Here is a 15047-nt window from a genome sequence, read left to right on the forward strand (position 1 = left end):
AACAACCAACTATACATTTAGTTTTGACCAGATGCTCAATGACAAGGTGAGTTACAACTATGATTCATAGATGAAGAATTAGTTAAAAACATTAGGTGACAAGCTACTAATACGAGAAAGTTGTAGGTTGCGGGATCTGCAGAGGAGACGAGCCGACTCCTGTTGTGCGAGGCCACAGCAGTTGTTATGAGAAAATGTTTCCATTTGCTGGGAATCACTCCTGTTTACAAAATTTAAGCCATTCCCCAATCCTTTAATTTGCTGGGAATTTGATGGTTTTTTCTTTAGGATATGATTATTAAGAAAAAGAAAATTTTATGAAGTGTATTGATTTATATGTAATCTAAGAGAACAAGAAATGATTGATAAAACAATTGGATTGTTGATTTGCATGTAATTAAAGAGAGTAAAATAGAGTATACAGTGTCTCGTTTGTTCCATATGTAATTCAAGATAGTAAGAAAAATGATTGTTAAAACAATTGGATTGATCTGCCGGTAATTAAAATGAGTAAAGTTATAAGTATAAAGTGTCTCCATTGATCAATACAAAATTGCAACGTGCTCTTCATTTCTAGATTTGAATAATTTTTTTTATTTTTCTCTGTCTAATTTTACCATTCCTCTATTTTAACTATTTATTATCATTTTTATAAAATGAGGGTAGAAAAGTTACCAGTACTCCTAAAATATGACGAAAGGAGTACTAATTTAATTGGAATTTCTCAAATAAATGAAAAGAGGTTGAATGAGAATAAATCACTAATTGAATATTGCATTGTTAGATCTCAAGTATATTTAAAAAAATTATGTAATCAAACATTAAATAGTTTAAGATTTCTCAATTAAATCAAAAGGTTGAATTATAATAAATTACTAATTGCTCTATCTATTTTGTAACATTAGAAATCAATGAAGACTAATGTTATTAGTGTTTCTCTTACAAACCAAGTAGTTTGGTGAGAATAATTCACTTTGAACGGGAGATGATCCAAACAAGAATACATCTAAATCCAAAAATGCAGCCTAAATCTTGGCCTTATGAATAGGTGATGTAATGGTCAATAATTAACCAAAAACACGGAAAGTTATTATTAATCAGTTTTAGGTCATTTTATAAAATCTGAGTTTGATGTCATTGTTAGATCATTTTAGGTCATCATTCATTAAAATGACCTAAAAATACACTAACAATGACCTAAAAATGCCCTCAGTATAACTTTGTTCTGCATTTTTGTATTTAGATATAGTTTTGCATGGATTAAAACCATTTGATCCATATATATTTTGTGATATTAAATCTCAGGTGCATTAAAAAAATTAATCAAACACTTAAAATATTATCAGAATTTTTCCAATAAATAAAAAGGTTGGAATGAGTTGAGAGAAGTAAAAAAGAATTAACAAAACAACAAAGAAAATACTGATAATTAAAACTTGTCAAATTAATACTCCCTCCGTCATGAAAAATAGGACACAATGTGAATGACTCGGGTTTTAATGTGGAATTGGTAAAGTAAGAGAGAAATAGTATTAGTGGAATGTAGAGTCCATCTTATTAGAAAGAGAGAAGGGAAAAAGTAAGAGAGAAATAGTGTTAGTGAAATGTGGGGCCCATCTTATTATTAAGAGAGAAGTTGTTGAAAACTTTCATTTTTTAAATATGCTCTATTTTTCGTGGACAACAAAAAATGATAAATGTGCTCTATTTTTCGTGACCAGATGGAGGATTAAATTTTATAATATAATGACTGTTATAGAATTATTTTAGGGTTAGTTATGCTAATATGTTAAAATTTTCCTCTTTGCAAAACTAGTAACGCCTTTTTATAAAGAAAACAATTCTTATAAACTTCTTTTTCAAACTTATTTAGACAATTATTTTGTTCTAAACACTAATTATATATTCTTTCTAATTTGGATCTTGATAGTATATTTTATTTTATATTATGTTATTTTCATCAACTATGTTTAAATTTAATGATTTCGAATATTCGAAGCTTCTAATTTCAATTTTTTTGTGTAATATAATTATACATGTAGATATATGAAAAGAAAGATCAATGTATGGTCATTTGGTCTATTGTTAAAATTACATCGAAATAACATATTATCTCGTCCCACATTAAGTGTCATATTTTGCCATTTTGATTCGTCGCACAATAAGAGTCATATTTCACTTTTATCATAAATAGTAAGTAGACCCCATATTCAACCAATCAATTCTACTCATATTTTATTATAAAACTAATCTATATAAATGACACTCATAATCCACTAACTTATTCAAGTAACTTTCCTTTACATTTTATAAAATCTGCGCCCATAATAATATGCGCCCAGCAGTTAAAATAACTTTCTATTGGATCATGTATGAAAACCTTGATACCGGAAACACAAAAATATTGTTCCTAGAAAATTCAATAACTTTAGTTTTGTAGTTTTAGACAAAATTTGTTTTGTCGTTTTAGGCTTAGCATTGTTTCTTATTTCTAATGACTATCAAGGGGCATAAGAGATACCATAATTCGCTAAAACCGTCTTTTCTACTGCAAAGATCATTGTTATTTCGAATTATCCAATGTATTTAAATACCATGTATTAAATGGAATGATCTATTTATACGGTGTTTATCTTTTTAAGCGGATTATATACCTTATCTACTTATGTAATAATTATGCAAAAACCATATCAAATATTTAAGCGATAATTACAATAAGTGCGTTGTACATGGACTCCATCGATTGGTATGTAAATTTATGAAGTCAGTTTCTAATATTATCGCCACTCATTATGTGGGGACAATAATCCTAAGAAATTACAAGTTTCAAAAGTTCAAACAGAATTTATGAGATAGCTTGAATTTATTATTAGCATGCGAGCTTTGTTAAGGGAGCATGCTATAGAAATAAAATTCTGTAATGTGAAATCTGATGGTCGTGCTTAGGCAACATTAAGCTGTCATGCCATTATGTGGTCTTTGGACTATTCGTCGGTGTTGTGACTAGTAAAAATGTTAAAGTTGTAAATGAGTAATAACCTCTTATGGAGGGTACCTATTTTCAATTTCACAGTTGCAAGATACATAATTGTTTTGTGGTTATTTGCAATTATGTGTTGAGCATAGTATGTGATAATAAGTTATTACCCAAATCTTCATATTGTCATTCAAAATTTTGTATGCAATCCTTAAAGAAAACAAACTCGAAGGCCAAAATTATGTAGACTGGAAACGTAAATGGATAAGATTTTCATTGCTGAAAACTTGGAGTTTATACTCACCGATTCATGTCCTCCATTTCCATGACATAATTTCACGAAGAATGTTCGAGAATGCATTATGCATGTATTTGACAAGCTCTTTGAGGAATAAGGTCAAACTATTTTCTTTTAAGTAGTAAGACAAGTCTTGGTTAATGACGATGGAAGATGGATATTAATATAATATGTCAAGATGATTCAATTGGAATATCCTAGAGTGACAGAATGTTTTGAGGATCTTTTGATCACTCAACTAATTTCTAACTCAATCATCGCCTAAAGTAATAAGAAATGACTTCAAGAAGGTTTAACTGAAAAGTAGAAAACCTTCACATATTAGTAGTTATATTACTGTTAGAGGAAAGTAAAATGATAGATGACGAATTCATAAAGGCTGCACTTTTCCTAAGTCCTAGTTCATTTGAACAAAAGACTAGATATGGAAATCAGGGAGCCTGAATTGTCATCAACATTTGTTTAAAGCGGAGAAGAGATGCTTTGTGAGTTGGATTGACCTCTTTTAAAGAAGGACAATTACTTACATGACAATGCAACTTCTAAGTAAGAGATTTTGATCCAGTTAGGCATTTGTTGCAGTGGGAGCTAATAATGTTCGGTTATTGTTTTATGATTGATGTTTAAGACTTTGTTTTAGTGGTACCATCTTTTTCGTATACTATAGAAAAATAAATTGAACATCATAGTATTAAAACAATATAAATGCAACAAGATTGAGTATTAAACAACACATCAACTTCTTAAACAATGAATTATAAAGTATTTATGGCTCTTAATCGTAAGGCCAATAAAATACTTAGCAATTGGTCAAACTGATCTAAACTATCAAGATTGTAACAACTAGTTTGTTAAATAGCTTAAAAGTCAAGAATGTCTATTTGATGCACTATATGTTAGAATCATTTGATTGTTGAAGAGATTCAGAATACTTATAGAAGTGCAACATAGAAAGACTAGCAAGTCTTAATGGTCTACACCATAAGGAGACGAGCAATGAGTTATGATCAGTAGTGGGAGTCTAATCTTTATTGACGAATCCAAGCATTCTTCCTAAGAATGGGATAGTTATGTAAGAAGGAATTAAAGTCTTTCTAGGACAAGTTTGATTAAGTGATGAGTTATACTCATTAAAATCTTATCATTGATGGGATGGATATATGTTAGATACAACGAGATACACCTTAAAGAAACTACCAACATCAGTATCTTCTACAACACATAAGTTGTGGACTAGAGCGACTCTAGTTTAGCACATCTCAAGGTGTAAAGTTGTTCCAACACGTGTTGGAAAGGTATCCAAGAAATTGAAACTAAATACTGAGGTATGTTTTAAAGTTATCCCAAATGATGAAAGATTATAAGTTCAGTAATCTTCAAAGATAGAATTATTGCATGAAGATCTTAAGAGGAACTACAAGCCTAACAACGTGATAACTCTCAAGATAAGAGAATTTTTTATTTCCACCTAACTAAGAATTCATACCATTAAAAACTTATGCCCTAATGAAATCAACTTCAGAACCTAAGATTGTGAGAACCATGTCGTAGTGGGAGCGTTCCTAAGGAACATAACTAGTTCTTGGGTCTAAAAGTGTCATAAAACTCAGTCTTAGATCAACTTGAACATAATCCCTTTAACTACAATGTAGCATTGGTTAATTTGGATAATCATTCTTGAAAAGGTGATAGATTTCAAACTACAATCTAAGATAGACAACAAGTTTTACAAGTCTTGCAATACTACCTATAGGTTGTGTCAGTCAGTGAGAGCTAGTAAATTTGCAAGTGTAAATATGGATCTCAAAAGGTGATAGGCTAGTTTTCGTCACACGAATTTGATCACTTTTCATGCTATATTGTTGAAAATTAGCATATAAAGATGCATGTTTTGCCAGGAAATGAATGGAGTGGTCCGACGAGCATGCTAATGGAATGGATTCTGGATTACATGCAAAAGTAGAGGCAAATTGGATGCAAATTCAGTATTTTGAGAAGGAAGGAATCCACAAGACACAAACTGCCCAGTTTGATGGATTGGCCAGTGTCCGAGCAATGTTGACAGCTCTTCAAAGTCGCTTTTCAAAGCTAAGTTGACGAGTCTTTGTGCTATCAGAGCCCACAAGCAACACTTTTGAAGGCAAAAGAAGCCAACTACCATCATGGGGAGTGGATAAGACTTCCACATCAGATTTGTTGAAAGATATGAACAAAAAACAACAAATCTTATCTTTTGGACAACTTTTCAACCACTTTGGAACCACCCCACTCTTTAGCTAGCTTAGTTAGTTTTATTTTCTCTCTCTAAGCTTAGTTTTCTATCATCCTTGAAGTAAATTTCGAACCATAGGCAGCCATTGCCACTTTTGCTCACCATGGGGTGAAGCTTGTAGTTATGTAGTGTTTTAATGCTTTGAATGATCTAGTTCCTTGTTGTACTCATTTTCCAACATCTTAACTCTCTAGTTAAGGTTGTTGGGCTGATCTTAAAGAGCTTTTGGTGTATTTAATTCTCTAAGTGTTTAGCATTTATGTTTGGTTGTTGATGTTCTTGCTTGTTTCGTTCAAAAACCTTATTTTCAAGTTTGCTATTTTAGGTTTGTGTAAAGCTACTTTCTTGAGGTGTATTTCTCTGTTTATTTAAGTTATCTAAGCATTTTAGGAGTCAATTGGTTTAGCCACTTTTAAGGTCACTTTCCTAGTTTCTAGCTTTCTTTAGGAGTTAACACTTAGTTTATCTTCCTTAGATTTTTAGCTTAGTTCCTCTTGCTTTCGGAACTCAGGAATATTCATGCATGTTGTTGCTTAGTTCTTGTTTTCGCCAAGTGCAAAAATTTCTCGCTGCTGCTCTGTTTTTCTGATAACTTGCCCAGTTTATCAACTTGCCCAGTCTGCATTCCAGTTTAAATGCTTTCTTTTACTTTCATGTTATTTTCACTTTTAGTTCCCAATCTTAGCTTAAGTGTTATTAGCATTTAGTAGTTTAGTTCCCACCCCCAATTTAAAGCTTGGCGGCATCGCCAAACTCTTAAGTGTGGAAATACATAACGGATGCAACCGTTCCTCGTGGGTTCGACACCCTAACTTACCATATGCTAATTAATAGTATTTTGGAAAGTGGGAACTTATAAATCTTGTTGAATAGGAAGGGGCGCGCGCCTGCGACACGCGTAAAAAAAACCCGTCCTCTCAAATGGCGTCGTTGCCGGGGAACGGTGTTGTTGTCTTGTTATGTATTCCTACCCTTATTGTATATAGTTTTTGACTTTTTTTTTGTTGTTGTTTTTCTTTTTTCTCTTTATTTTATTTTTAGTTTATGAGCAGGTCCTCTTCTCCAAGGCTGCTGTTCGATATTGAAATTGAGAAAACGGTGAAGAGGTTGCACAAGGATGCATGTTTGACAAAACAAGCTGAAACTAGGCTTTTTGGCCTGGGCAGTCCATTTACTTGCCCAGTTGACCAGACTGTCCAGTGTGAAGAGTCAGAAGGTTCGGAGTGAACCGACGAGGAAACCAATTCAAGAGGCAATGACAAGAGTGGTGCGCCATTAAAGGGAATCATGGATCATTTCACAGATCCTTACGATCATGGATGGGGTGATTACTCCTATTTTGAATGGACCAATCCGAACCAACAATATCAAGGTCCACCACCACAAGTACATCACCAAGCTTTCCAAGGGTCAGATGAAAATCTTGTTTATTGGCCTCCCGATCAAGAGGAATTCCCTTCGTGTTTCCAGCCACAAGAATTCGGCCAATATCAATCAAATCATTCACCAATGCCGCCCAAGTGCTTAGAAGAAATGATGGAGGATCTAATCACATCCCAGCAACTCATGCAAAACAATTTGCAATCCAATTACAATGTGGTGCATGAGATGCAAGACGAACAATATAAGCAAATGATTAGTCTTGATCACCTTGCATGCTAAGTGGCACAATTGGTGACTTGCATCAATTATATGCGTGGGAATGGTGGAGGAATTCCGGCTCAAGTGCAACCACTAAGAGATGAGAATCTTGATCAGATTACCCTTAGGTCCGGGAAAGAGTTTAAAGCTTCATTCGACAATAACTCAAACAGCGGACCAAGTGAAACATTGGAACAGGGCCCTAGATTGCCCAGTGCAGCACACTGCCCAAGTCAGCAGACTGCTTGGTTTGAAGATGAAGAGGATAGCGATGAGGAGATTGAAGAGAATGTCATCATTCAACCCAATTGTCCTACACTCATACCTGTGAGACCAGAAGAGGCTATCATGAAGTGGTGCAACAAATTGGAGCATGCAAAGTCTGGCAGCAAGTTGCCCAATCTGAGGGCAGAGGAGAAATTGGTACCGTTGGAAGTTCGGTCACCTAAATTGGAGTTGAAGCCGCCGCCCACCAACCTTAAGCATGTCTGCTTTGGGGGAAATGACACTCTCCCCATTATCATTAATTGTGAGTTGGATAATGGCCAATGTAAGAAGTTGATCAAAGAGCTGAAAGGTCTCGACTTTCTTGAAGCCGAGTTTTTGCAAGATATGTATCTGTTGCCCTCCATTGAAGAACAAGTTGAGCTCGAAAGACTTAGTGAATGCAAGTTGCTCAATACTCAAGGGCTTGGTGATGAGGAGATAGAGGCTGAAATAATGACTTGGTGCAAAAAGATGGATCACACAAACCCACCTCAGAGATGTAAACTCTCCGATCCTAAGGAACTGCCCAGTCAGAATGAACTGCCCAGTCCAAGAGTGGAGAAAGAGTTGCTATCATTGGAGATTCATCCACCTAAATTGGAGTCGGTTGCATTTCCTTCCAAACTCAAATCTTTGGAAGAAAAGGAGATCATTCCCATGATCAGCAATAGTAGCCAGGACAAGAGTCGAGTGGACAAGCCAATCAAAGCTTTGAAGAGGCATAAGGAGGTGACCGGTTGGTCCTCGGTCGACAATATGTTGTGTATAAGCCCCAATGTTTCTATGATTTACATGAGTTCAGAGAAGGGTTCCAAACTCTATAGGGATCCTAAAAGAAAGTTGAATGCATCCACTTGGAAGGATTGGAAAGCAAGATTCGACGATGCTTTTTGGGAAGAACACATGTATTCTGCCCAGTTTGTTGAGTTGGGCAGTCTAGTTGCCAAAGTAGATAAAGTAGCTGAATCTGAAGGAGCCGCCAAGCTAGCACATGAGGCTGGGATCGAAACCATAGGAGCCAGCTGCACCAGTTCCACCACCACCTGTCGCATCAGCTCGTACCCCCTGCTTTGTGCGGGGGAGGTGATTTCTATCCAACCCTCTCTTTTATTTGTTGTATATATGCGTTATGTGTGTGATGTATGTGTTTACTTAAAGTTTTATGTTTTTATGGCCTTGTCGGCCTTGTTTTGCATGTTTTGTGGCCTTGCCGGCCTTTATGAATGTTTTGTGTTGTTAGTAATCTCTCTCTAAACACTTGGTCTACTTGCTCTCGAGAAAGCAACGCCCAAGTGTGAGAAGGGGGTTTGTTTTGTGTTGTTCTTGGTTTTCTAAGTTTTATGTGATGTGTTTCTTTTTCCAACACTTTAGCCAAACTTGCTTGAGGGCAAGCAAGGTCTAAGTGTGAGGAGGGGTTTGTTTTGTTATTTAGTCATGTTGTATTGTGTCGTTTTTGTAAAGTGTTGTGTTTTATCTTTATCTTTTTTTAAGCCTTGATGCATGATTTGGTAATGATCCCCCTATTGAACCGTAAAAAAACATGACTTGCTTGGTTTTGAAAAATCTATTCAAGAACTTGTGGTTTTGATTGAATGAAGTTGAGTGTGATGGAAATGTGAAGCACTACCACTTGCATAAAAGCTCATAAGTGGTAAGGTTCAAAGCCTCAAAGTAGAACACTTTCTACATGTATTCGAGCGTGGAATGACATTGCATTGCATGATTGTTGATATCGCTTGGTCACTATGGCATAGATAGAGGGCACTAGGAAAAGCCAAATTGAGCCTCATTCTTTGAGATTGCATCAACCAAAAAGAGCTACCCCTAGTTGCCACTTTGAAACTTTGAGCCTATATTTCTTTTCAAGTTAGAAAATGGTTTCCCCCTTGTGCAAAATAAATGTGCTTAGTTCTCCTACATAATCACCACCTTTTGGAAAAGAGATAGCAATTGTGAACATCTAAAAAAAACAAATCTGCTTCCCCTCACCAAAAAAGAAAAAAATAAGCTACCATGAAAAAAAAGGGAAAATAGAAAAAGAAGAAGAAACAGAAAATAGAAGAAGAAGAAGAAGAAGAAGAAGAAAAAGAAAAAAAAAAGGGAACCAAAACAAGAGAAAATGGCAAGGCAAGAGTGGGAAGGTAGAAGAAGAAGAAGAAGAAGAAAAAGAAGAAGAAATTGAAGTGCATCTCTAGCTTCTGGTTTGATTGTAGGTGATTGTGTTTGGAGTTTCTAAGTATCCCCTCGGAGAATAAGCACAAGTTTTTTGTTGTACTACACTCACTAGCTTAGGACCCCTAGGATCTAACCGACAATATTTAAATGGTCCCAAGCCCCATTACATCCCGTGCAAGACCCTCTTGAGCTACATGTGATAAAGTGATATCTCCTTGATTGTATTTTCATTATTATTATTGAGAGAATTGTCCTTATATTTTGAGAGGGTCAGGGAGTGAATCTTTTGCTTGTGATATGTGCTTAACTATCTTGATGAGACCGACGATTGGAACCACATTGTTCGATGAAGAAAATTATGTTTTAAAAATCTGTTTTGAGCTTGGTTCTTGGGGTATCATTACGCTTTTCATATAACTTGCTTGGTTTGGCTATCATGTGTTTCTCGAGTCGTTGTGTTTGTTTGTGTTTAGTAAATGTCTTTGTGTTATATTTTGTTTTAGTTAGTGTGTGTGTGTGTGTGTTTGTCTAGAAAGTAGAGGGGAGTGACTTAAACTGGCAATTGAGTAAAATGTCCAACCACATACTTGGGACAAGTATGATCCAAGTGTGAGGAGGTTTGATAGGCTAGTTTTGGTCACACGAATTTGATCACTTTTCATGCTATATTGTTGAAAATTTGCATATAAAGATGCATGTTTTGCCATGAAATGAATGGAGTGGTCCGACGAGCATGCTAATGGAATGGATTCTGGATTACATGCAAAAGTAGAGGTGTAATAGCCGAGACCTAGATTCTCGAGAATTCTTAAGAAATAAATACCAGCTTTTATTTAACGAATGAAAGAGTATTTTTATTTCTTGAGAAATGGTACAAATTACAGTTTTCAGAATCTCAAAACTAAAGTTACAATCTTTGACGACGAAAATTAAAAGTTGAGCTACTACACTATTACATTTAGAAATCCCTAAGGGCTACTTTGGCCTTCGTCACCGGGCCGTCTCGGCCACAGATTTTCGAACGAGCCGGGAGGGCGAGACCACGAGGGAAGACAACCTCGTTGGCCAGCCGCAGCTCCTGCCAAAGTGCACGAAAAAGAGAATTAGTTGCATGAAATAAAGACAACTAAAAGAAGTGTTAAAAGGGGAATGAGTAGCCTTACCTTTCCAAAGAAAAGAGGAAGGCTTGGTCGAAAGGGGCAAGTCCAGCCAACAGATTTTTGCACCGCAGTGGCTGCACTATGCAAGGCTGAGTTTTTGCAGCTCTTACCCCTTTATCCACCAGCCATAGTCCGGAAATCAGCCCCCACAATGCCACCTCTAGTGTGCACCTGCAAAAGAGACAAAATCCATGAATGAATCAGAGTACAAGGCAGCACAAAACTCCAAATCAGTTAAAGGATGCTGCAGGGATGGCAGCCAACATGGGGCAGCCTTAAGACTTATTCTTTCCAGCCAAACAACAAACCTAGCAGCTTTCAGTTATACTTCCCCTCTACATAAAGGAAAAACCACTCGGCCTCATTCTCCCTCAACACCACAAACAATCAATGCAGTGAGCCAAGAGAGGGAGTGGCCGACGCAACGGGTGGAAGTAAGGGAGACCAAGAGCCGAGTTACAGATAGCAGCCAAAATCAACACACAGCAGGTAATCTCCCAACAACTCAGTTGCATCATGTAGCACACAAATAGCTAAAGCATGAGAACTTAAGAGCACAGAAGCTCAAGAACATAGGAGCATGCTTTAGAATCCCACATCTTATCAGACCAGTAAGTGAAACTGAGGATTTAGAACTTAGGACGACAAAATAGTTGTTCCGCAATCAAGTTTCGCAAATAAATCAAATAATAGGTGAGTGAGGGACTTAGCTTCGGGTGGGCTTGAGGGGCAACGAGAACTGAACTGCGACAAGGCAGCTGGAGCAAGCCGACGGTCCGGGAGAAGACCGCGTGGTCAGACGCCGTGCTGAGTGCACGACGACAGCAGCACGGTCAACCGCGGCCAGGCTCGACAGTGACATTCCTCTTGCCTGCTCTGATGGTGTTGAGAGGTAGCGACCTGACGAGAAACAGCGACGAACGGCGCGACCAGCGTCTCCACCACGAACAAGCAGCGACAATTACTTGCCGAGTCGGGTGCAGAGGCCGCGGCGACGGGGTGTCGCGACAGCGGCGGTACGTCAGAGAGAGAGGGATCTCTGGGCACCGATCAACCCTCGCCGGAGACGGAGGCAGTGGAGACGGCGTCCACTGGAGTAAAGGAAACGCGACGAAGGGGGGGGCTGTTCCCACCGAATCCGGCGGGTGCGAATCGCGGTCGACCCATGACGCAAAGGGTTCGAGCCAGCGGTGCTCCGACAGCCGAGCCGAGAGGCCCGTCGGCGAATCTCCGATTAGTGGAGAGGAACAGTGGTTTCCCGATTAGGGATTTGATTTCCTCAGTTTGAGGATTTCTTTTTGATGAAGATGAAATGGGAGAAGCATTAGACGGATGGGAGTATATTTTGGGCCTCTCTTTAAAAAAGGGAGAAATAAAGTCTGGGCCATGATTTTATCTCTTGGGCCTGAAATTATTTGAGTTGGGCTAGATTTATTGTGAAGGAGAAAAGAAATGGGCCAATTAATTAAGCTGGACCGAATTTCTTAAGGAATAAACATCTTGGGCCAGATTCAACAGAAATTAAAATGGGCCACTGCCCCTCTTTAATTAGTTTGGACCACAAAGCTTAATTTGGTTAGAACCATTATCTTAGATTATTTCCAAGAGTTAATGGAATTAATTCCTTAAGCCACGGAAGAAAAAAAACTTATAAGCCGTGAGTGAAATAAAAGCCAATAAATAATTAAGCGGACTTTAATAGTCACATAAAGTATTTTAAAAATACTTAAGATAATCCGGGAATATATATATTATACCCGAACAGATCGGCCAGTTTCAGAATAAATTAAATCGCAGATTTAATTAAAGATTTAAGACTTCTAAATTTTGAAGGCAGAAATTAAAAATAAAAGAGCACGCTTAGGCATGCATTCATGCAAGATCAATAATTACTTAAAGCCTAATTTAAGTACTTTATTTTTTGAAAAGGGACGTCGTCGCTCGACGAGTAAATCTCAAAGTCAGACAGTACCCGTTTAAAAGAGTTAAGCAAACGAGGTGGGCTTTTCTATCCTACATTATGTGTGGGCTTTCTTTCCTTTCAGAATTTATGTGAAAAAGCATGAATATTTTCAGTGAGTTGTCATGCCATGTTTTGTTTTGTGATTGCCTATCTGTTGGCTATGCCAACCCAGTTAAATCGAATTCGGGTCCCAGTAGGTCAGTAAATCCTACTCGGACTAGTGTACACATAGGGACCGTGAGCTAGCGCTAGGTTGGCCGGTCCGTGGGTCGTGAGCTAGCGCCAGGTTGGCCGGCCCAGTGGTCGTGGAATGTGGCCACATTCCCGATTCACGCAGCTGATATGGCATATCATCAGAAGTTTAAATGACTGCAGTCTATTTTCAGAAAGAAATAACAGATTTTAGTGACCGGGATAGATTTTCCGTAAAACCCCGCGTTCACTCAGCTTGGCTGACAACTAAAAGAAAAACAGTTTTCGGCATGAGCCCACTGAGTGCATCAAGTACTCAGCCCTGCATTTTGTTTTCCTTAATGTGCAGGTTGATTGTTGTCGAAGCCGAGGAGGTGTTGGGACAGAAGACTAAATAAGCAGAAGGATAGCTGGTGTAGTATGTCTTCATACATATTACATCTGTCTTGGTACTCTTCCGTTGCGCGAATTTTAGAACTTGCTTTCAGCAAAGACAATTGTTCCATAACTACTCTGATTCAGTATAATTTGTACCCTCAACACATTTCAGACAATGTTTTCCTTTGATCTAAGCATCTTATGATGAGTTGAGACAGCTTCAGTAAGTTTTTGTCGCGATATAGCTACACTTTCTTTGACTAGGGAGATGTGGTCGTGACAAGAGGCAAATTGGATGCAAATTCAGTATTTTGAGAATGAAGGAATCCACAAGACACAAACTGCCCAGTTTGATGGATTGGCCAGTGTCCGAGCAATGTTGACAGCTCTTCAAAGTCGCTTTTCAAAGCTACGTTGACGAGTCTTTGTGCTATCAGCGCCCACAAGCAACACTTTTGAAGGCAAAAGAAGCCAACTACCATCATGGGGAGTGGATAAGACTTCCACGTCAGATTTGTTGAAAGATATGAACAAAAAACAACAAATCTTATCTTTTGGACAACTTTTCAACCACTTTGGAAACAACCCACTCTTTAGCTAGCTTAGTTAGTTTTATTTTCTCTCTCTAAGCTTAGTTTTCTCTCATCCTTGAAGTAAATTTCGAACCATAGGCAGACATTGCCACTTTTGCTCACCATGGGGTGAAGCTTGTAGTTATGTAGTGTTTTAATGCTTTGAATGATCTAGTTCATTGTTGTACTCATTTTCCAACATCTTAACTCTCTAGTTAAGGTTGTTGGGCTGATCTTAAAGAGCTTTTGGTGTATTTAATTCTCTAAGTGTTTAGCATTTATGTTTGGTTGTTGATGTTCTTGCTTGTTTCGTTCAAAAACCTTATTTTCAAGTTTGCTATTTTAGGTTTGTGTAAAGCTACTTTCTTGAGGTGTATTTATCTGTTTATTTAAGTTATCTAAGCATTTTAGGAGTCAATTGGTTTAGCCACTTTTAAGGTCACTTTCCTAGTTTCTAGCTTTCTTTAGGAGTTAACACTTAGTTTATCTTCCTTAGATTTTTAGCTTAGTTCCTCTTGCTTTCGGAACTCAGGAATATTCATGCATGTTGTTGCTTAGTTCTTGTTTTCGCCAAGTGCAAAAATTTCTCGTTGCTGCTCTGTTTTTCTGATAACTTGCCCAGTTTATCAACTTGCCCAGTCTGCATTCCAGTTTAAATGCTTTCTTTTACTTTCATGTTATTTTCACTTTTAGTTCCCAATCTTAGCTTAAGTGTTATTAGCATTTAGTAGTTTAGTTCCCACTCCCAATTTAAAGCGTGGCGGCATCGCCAAACTCTTAAGTGTGGAAATACATAACGGATGCAACCGTTCCTCGTGGGTTCGACACCCTAACTTACCATATGCTAATTAATAGTATTTTGGAAAGTGGGAACTTATAAATCTTGTTGAATAGGAAGGGGCGCGCGCCTGCGACACGCGTAAAAAAACCCGTCCTCTCAAAAGGCAAGACAATGACAATGGGTTACACCCAAAGAGAATAATCTTCTCGTCTGTCATTATGCCAGGATTGATTCGATCTTATTGTCTATTATAATTACATAAATTAGGGCGTATGTATCATGATTATCAAGACAGACTTCTATAGATAGAAGTCTTGAGGAATCATTACTAGAACATCATAATGGGTGTGTAATAAAGGGCAAGAAACACA

Source organism: Salvia splendens, chromosome 20 (genome assembly GCF_004379255.2).
Source record: "Salvia splendens isolate huo1 chromosome 20, SspV2, whole genome shotgun sequence".
NCBI classification, from domain to species: Eukaryota; Viridiplantae; Streptophyta; class Magnoliopsida; order Lamiales; family Lamiaceae; genus Salvia; species Salvia splendens.